General features: G+C 31.3%; 1 pseudogene; it reads left to right on the forward strand.

Annotated features, from left to right (window-relative positions):
* The first annotated feature begins 5,233 nt into the window (after positions 1 to 5,233).
* LOC114763325 (tyrosine decarboxylase 1-like) lies at positions 5,234 to 6,781 on the forward strand (annotated as a pseudogene).
* The last annotated feature ends 1,120 nt before the right edge of the window (positions 6,782 to 7,901 follow it).

Here is a 7,901-nt window from a genome sequence, read left to right on the forward strand (position 1 = left end):
GTGGACGCATATAATTGGTGTGTGTTGTTGCACGTGGTTAAGTATATCATTATAGGCAGAGATGTGAATGGTTGGAGAATTTTTCCAACTTAGAAATTTGTTTTTTTTTTTAAATTAAAAATTGAGTTGCAGCAAATCTCAAAGTTTAAGAATTATGTTATAATCAAATTAAAATTATAAAAATTAAGTTGCACCAAGGTAAAACGTAAGACTAAGTTCCAATATTAAAAAACTAAGGCCTTGTTTGATTCTGTTTTTAGTTTTTATAGTTATAATAATTTTATAAAGTGTTTTTCAAGACATGTTTTGAGAGAAAAAATGTTTGAATAATGATTAATCATATTTGAAAAGATTAAAATTGGACAACAAATTGCGGTGAGTTTGACTTCGAGAGGCGAATTCTAAAGACAATAATGCTTTGAGCTGCCCGATTTCATAGAGAAAAAACAATTTAAAAAATAAGAAAAATATACAAGTTATTTTGATTTTGAAAAAAAAAAACATATTCCTATTTTAATATTTTCCAAACACCCCAAAATCTAAGGGCTTGTTTGGTTAAAGAGGAGAGTAGGGGAGAGAATGGAAAATGAGGGGATTTTTATCAAAATGCTACACACGTTAAAATAAATTACCATGATGCTATACTATGAAAAGTATCTGCCCAAATGTTGCACTTAAAACTCGTTCAAATTTTTAAAGAAGTTTTTAAGGAGGAAAACGAGTTTCATGTCTGGTAATTTTTTTTTTTTTTAACAAAATCGAAAACTCGTTGAAAACATGAACGAGTTTAGCCTGTCAGAGCACTTACACATACTGCTACTGTCCGCCTCTTCTTTTCATCTTTCATTTCAGCAAAATTTACAAACAAATACCCATTCCATCAACACGTTCTTCCTTTTTCTTTAGCCTTAAGAGAGAATTGTAATTAATGACCCCATTCCTTCCCAACCACCTCTTATTATATTAACAACACTGCTGAAGATTAATTACAATAAAATGACATCATAATTACTTAACCCTTTAGTATGATTAATAATGAAAGTAACAAACGATTTACAAACAGCATTTTTATACAATCCAAAATAAAATATTCCATTCAGTTTTATTGAAAAATATTTTGAAATTAAAATAACTTATCTTATAGTGCATACTAATTACCAGAGCCACCAAAACAAGTTAGCGCAGTTGATAATAGTTAAGAATTCAAAGTTTATATATATATTTTTTTAAAATTTAATTATTAGGATATAAAGCAAAATTCATTCATTTTTTAATATCTTGTGAAATATAAAATCTAATTAATAGTATTGTTTCATTTTGTTGGAAATACAGAATGAAGAGGTGGTTAGGAAGGAACAGGGTCATTAAATGCAATTCTCCCCGAAGGCCAAAGAAAAAGGAAGAAGGTGTTGATGGAATGGGTATCTGTTTGTAAATTTTGCTGAAATGGAAGAGGAAAAGAAGAGGCGGACGGTGGCAGTATGTGTACGTGCTCTGACAGGCTAAACTCGTTCATGTTTTGAACGAGTTTTCGATTTTGTTTTAAAAAAATTGTCAGACGTGAAACTTGTTTTCCTCCTGAATTTCTTTGAAAATTTGAACGAGTTTTAAGTTTAGCATTTAGAAAAGTACTTTTCACGATATAACATCTTGGTAATTTATTTTACTGTATAGCATTTTGATAAAAAAAAAATACCAAAAATGAGCCCGTTTAACATTTGATTAAAGATTTTAAAGGGAATGGGAGCCGATTTTAGCTCCATTCTAAATTGGGAGTTGTTTTGGAGGGGATCTAAAGTTCTTGATTATTTTAACTCGTATTTTTTATGATATTCCATTAATGTCCTAAGACATATTGTTATGAAATTTATTTCAAATAAAAATATATTATTATAAGTAGAAAAATAAAAAAATTAATTTAAAATAAAAAATTATTGCAACAAAAATTATATCATTATACAGTTAATTAATTTTTAAAAATATATTATTTAAAATATATTTTAAAGCTGGTAAGACAAAGCATAGCAGAAAGAGAACAAAAGTTTTAATTTTTTTGAAGCATACAAGATTTATTAATTTGAATATTGAAAACATATTATTATATCAATTGGAATTTAAAAACACTGCGCCAATTTTTAGATACACTAATTAATATGATAAGACGAAATTTTCATTAAATTATATAATGTAAACTATGATATAAATTAATTTATATAATATATAAATAAAAAATAAACTAACATATGAAGATAAAATGATTATTACTATTCATCTTCTCTCTTGAATCAAACAACAGATCACTGAATATTTCTCGTTTCGAAAAGATGCTGGTAGTTGGGCACCGGATGCCCTCGAGTTTGGAGAACGCGTGACGCTGGGTCGGGGTTTGGTAAGCCAACTCCTATTGAAACCTCCTCTGCTCTCCCCATCCTCCTCTCAAACCAAACAGCCCCTGAAAGCCTTTGAAAGCGCATTCGTCAAGTCACGTGTGGGAAGCCCCCATGCATGTCGGCTATATAGCTTTTGCATTACTAACTGCGGTCTTAGTTATAAAAAATAGTTGATTAATTTAAGAAGATTAAAAAATAAGTTAAGTTAGTTATTTGTGATAAATAGATGTTGTCTTTCCTAAAATATCCTTACTAATCAAGTATATTGGTTAGAACTATTATCATTAAAAGGATTACCTTAAAAAAAAAGCACAAATATGAGAAATAAAATAGATTAGGGTCTTATATTAAATTATTGAGGTTAATATTGATATTTATTATACAAATTTATAAAATAAGTCATGCTTTTTTTCATAATTTTAAATAATATAACTTGCTATAAATTATTGTATATCCATATAAAATTCACAGCAAGTCCCAGAATATAAATTTTGACAATTCCTCGTGCTCCATGCGATCAATATTTGAGAAAACATATTTTATTTAATAACAAAATCCTTAACAAGTCATTATTGTTGCATCGCTTGAACCATGCGACTCAACCATTAAATATGCGTATACACTGGTCAAGTGTCTTTATATATTGATGATTGATGATGATATTAATGACGACGTCAACAACAATATAATAAACAATGAATACTTTCGAATGAAAAAAAAAAAGAATATTTTCGGAACCTATTAAATTATAGAACTATTAATAGTCACATATAATTTGAAACTTGAGTCATGGTTTTGTGGGTTAACTATGGCGCTAAACATATTTTTTCCCCTTAAATATGAGATTGAGAGTTCAAATCATTTACAGAGAATATTATAGTTGCATGAGTTACGGTTAAAAAAAAAATCTTATCAAATGAGACATCATTTTCATTCTATTTATTTGGGATTGAGACGCCAAACTGAACAAATTCCAACCACCTCTATACTTACAACACCGCCTTTCTTTTTTTGGGTGAACTACACTGCCTTTTTAATAATAATGTGGGGTAGAGTATCCTATTGCCTCTCCCTAATGTAAGGGTTACTAAAATAAGTTGTATAAAATTAAGAAGAGTTGGAAAGTTATTTGCGAGAAGAAAAAAAGGGTGTGTTGGTTTTTTAAGAATACTTCTTTCACTACTAAAAGCAAGTCCATTTTTTGTCTAGAAACTAGCGACCTTTTTTTAGTCTATTCAAAGATAAACGTTGACAAGGAAAACATAAGTAATATTTACATACTCGTATATTTAGAATAGAGGAATATGATTCACCCATAATCGTCTATTCTGAAACAGACAAATATGTATGGAACAAAACATATGATTATGAGTGGCTCATGCAAATCTAATACAAGAAATAGATGAGTATACGCTCTCATACTCATCTGTTAAAATAAGTCAGACAAGTATTAAGGCTTTTTTGCTCTGATTTTCAAAACAGACAAAAATAAAATTTTTTTTTTGTGGTACTTTCTCCGTCTCATTTTATAAGTAACAACTACCATTTTCTTCTTGTTCTTAAATATAAGTAGCATTTACAATTTCTCTTAAATGTTTGTAGCGAATTTCCTAGTTTGTCCTCATTAATTACTTATTTTAATACTTAATATATTTATTACTCCTCTGGTCCTTAATATAAGACCCATTTAACTAATTTGATTAGATTAAGGAAGTTAGGTAAGTTAGTTAATTATAAAAAATATGACACGTTTTTCCTAAAATACCATAATCGTATTTCTTAATACCTCATCTTTCTCTTCCACTTGATTATGGTTGAAAAGGTATCCATAGGGGTAATTTAGAGATAATTAATAAATATGATAAATGAGTCTTATATTTAGGACCAAAACCAACTCACCAATTGGGTCCTATATTAAGGACCGGAGGAGTATTTTATTTCTCAAACCATCATCTCTCCACACATTCAATTCCTTCTCTTCTATAATTCTCTTTATTATAATAATTTTCTTATTCTCTCTCTTACACTCTCTCTCCCCTATAAATAAGGGCATTTTAGAGAAAGACCTTTTAACTTCTACACATTTATTGTCTTTAACTAATTTTAACTAATATTTTGATTTACATGATGAGCTCCAATATTACTTATAAAAAGGGACGGAGGGAGTAATGTTTGAATTATTTACATGGAGTCGCTCATTGATTGCATAGATTAACATACGCAGTTAATTAATAAGTGGAGTTTGGAAAAATTAATAAGTGAGCGAGACAAAAAAATTTTCAAGCTAAATTTTATGAATTTATATATATATATTTGAATTCTATCATTTTAATTAAAATACTACATAAATTTGAATGGTTTAATATACTACCTCTAGTTCTTAATATAAGAGTTTGTTTGATTTTAAATTTGATCCTAAATATAAGACCCCAATTTATTTTGTTTTTATATTTATCTATTTTTTTCAAAGTAATCCTTGTAATAATTGCACATATTAAAGGTTCAATTAAATGATAGTTCTAGTTAATACATATAATTGATAAGGATGTTCTAGTAAATATGACACTTATTTATTACCAATAACTAACTTAATTAATATTCTTAATATCTCCAAATTAGTTAACTAGGTCTTATATTAAAGACGGGAGATAATGTAGAACATTTGACAGCATTGGTAGCCAACAACAAAATGAATTTAAGCACAAGGAAAAGGTAGCAGCGTGTTCTCACTTCAAACCACATACATAGACGCACGAATGCATATATATATGTTATGGGGGAAGCACATCTTCTATCATACTTTAATTGCAGCCCACAAATTCAGGCTCCACAGTAATATCAACATGAATCCCCTCGATCTAGACGAATTCAAGAGGCAAGGTTACATGATGATTGACTCACTCGTTGATTATTATCGTAATGTGGCTAACTTCCCAGTTCTGAGCCAAGTCCAACCTGGTTACCTCCGAAAATGTTGCCGTCTTCTGCTCCGAGTAAACCTGAACCCTTTGAAACCATACTCCAGGATGTTCAGGACCACATCGTCCCAGGAATCACACATTGGCAGAGTCCTAATTACTTTGCATACTTCCCCAGCAGTAGCAGCACCGCAGGTTTCATGGGCGAGATGTTAAGCACAGGGTTTGGTGTTGTCGGGTTCAATTGGATTTCATCACCTGCTGCGACTGAACTCGAAAGCATCGTCATGGATTGGCTTGGACAAGCTCTAAAACTCCCAGAGAGTTTTTCTTTTTCAAGTAACGTTGGAGGCGGCGTTTTGTTAGGGACAACCTGTGAGGCCATTTTGTGTACCCTTGTGGCTGCAAGAGATGAAAAGCTTCGCCATGTGGGGAAGGAGAACCTAAAGAAGCTTGTCGTTTATGGGTCTGATCAAACTCATAGCGCTTTTCAAAAAGCTGCTATGTCGCAGGAATCCACCCAGAAAATCTCAGGGTCATCAAAACCAACAAGTCAGGTTCATTTGCTTTGTCACCACATTCACTCCGTTCTGCAATAGTCAAGGACGTGGAAAATGGGTTGGTTCCTTGTTTTATTTGTGCCACTGTGGGGACTACGACAACTACTGCTGTTGATCCTATTGGCCCATTAGGTGACGTGGCAAAGGAGTATGGCATTTGGGTCCATGTGGACGCTGCTTATGCAGGTGGGGCCCTTATTTGCCCAGAGTTCAGGCATTTCATTGATGGAATTGAAGGGGTCAACTCGTTTAGCTTCAATGCACATAAATGGTTTTTCACTAATTTGACTTGTTGTTGCCTTTGGGTGAAAGATTCTTCTTCTTTGACAAATTCCCTCTCAACAAATCCTCATTACCTGAGAAACAAAGCTTCAGAATCAAACCAAGTGATCGACTACAAAGACTGGCAGATAGCATTAAGCAGGAAATTTCAGTCCCTGAAACTATGGTTTGTGCTTCGCAGCTATGGCCTGGACAACCTCAGAAACTTCCTCCGACAGCATGTGAAAATGGCCAAAACTTTTGAAAACCTTGTGAAGCAGGATAAGAGGTTTGAGATATTTGTGCCGAGGTATTTTTTCTCTGGTTTGCTTTAGGGTTTCACCGTCAGTGATCATCACCAAGAAACCCTTTCGTAATGGTACTAGTGATCATGAGCTCAATGGAAAAATCATAAACGATGATGATGAACATCTTGTGAATGAAATCAACAGCAAATTGCTGGATTTAATCAACGGTTCAGGCAAAGTGTTTATGACTCATGGTAAGGTTGAAGGGGCTTTTGTGATTAGGTGTGCGATTGGCGCCACATTAACTGAGGAACAACATGTGATTATGGCGTGGGAGACAGTTCAGGAACAAGCTACCTTAATCCTGTCAAAGCTTTTTAATTAAAGCATAAAATCATATTCCCTGGAGAGCATTTTTGAACGATGTCAACAATAATATTGATTTATGTAACTCTGTTATTCCATCTATATCCATGTTGTGTTTTGGGGTTTTGATTATGCTTAATAAATTATGAAGTTAGTTACGGCAACCTTCACATCTAACCATTAATTACTGCAACCTTCACATCTAACCAAAGAACTTCAGTTCCTCTCCAATAAAATCGTGAAGAAGACATGCGTCGAGAACTAAAGACATGAAACATTGATAGAAGTCATATTAATAAAAATTAGTTGGCAAATCACATTAGAACACATGTCCATTTTCGCCTTCTTTAGGGTAAAAAGGACCCGAATTAGAGCATGAATTTTTTTGTACATGAGAATTTATCAACTAGTCTTTCTCAATTATAAAATTTTTAATGAGATAAACTTTTTCTCAATTTTCTTATATTACCCTAAGCGTTAAATGGAAACTATTTGAGACCACAAAGACACGAAACCAGTTTTAGTACTCATTACTTTATAAGCAATCTAAACTCATCAGATCTAGAATGTCTATATCTTATTTGGATGGTCAAGATTTGATTTCTTTTTTATTTTTATTTATTTCACAATAATTATTTCAATATGTATTGAATTTAAATAGAAATAATCCTCTAGCTATCATTCTTTCAAAAAATAGTACTCTTCTTCGGTTCTTAATATAAGATCTATTTAACTAACTTGATTAGATTAAGGAAGTTAGGTCAGTTAGTTAATTATAAGAAATATGACATATTTTTCTTAAAACACCATAATTATATTTCTTCATATCCTCTCTTCCCCCTCTTATTTGATTATGATTGAGGGAATATCCATAGAGATAATTTAGGAAAAATTAATAATATGAGAAATAGATCTTATATTTAGGATCAAAATTAACTTAACAATTAGGTCATATATTAAGCACTGAAGGAGTATTTTCTATTTAAAAATAATTAGTTAAAAATTTTAAATTTAAACCATTCAAATTAAATATAGACAGTCTAAATCTGATGAGTTTATAATACTCATCAAGATGATAAACACTGAAACTGGTTCCACAAAAACAACGGCTATACTACTAACAACCACATAGTTGTAACTGGAACTAGTTTCTGTGCT

The sequence above is a fragment of the Neltuma alba genome, unplaced genomic scaffold, assembly GCF_004799145.2.
Source record: "Neltuma alba isolate B1F8T4 unplaced genomic scaffold, ASM479914v2 tig00001768_pilon, whole genome shotgun sequence".
Classification (NCBI taxonomy): Eukaryota; Viridiplantae; Streptophyta; class Magnoliopsida; order Fabales; family Fabaceae; genus Neltuma; species Neltuma alba.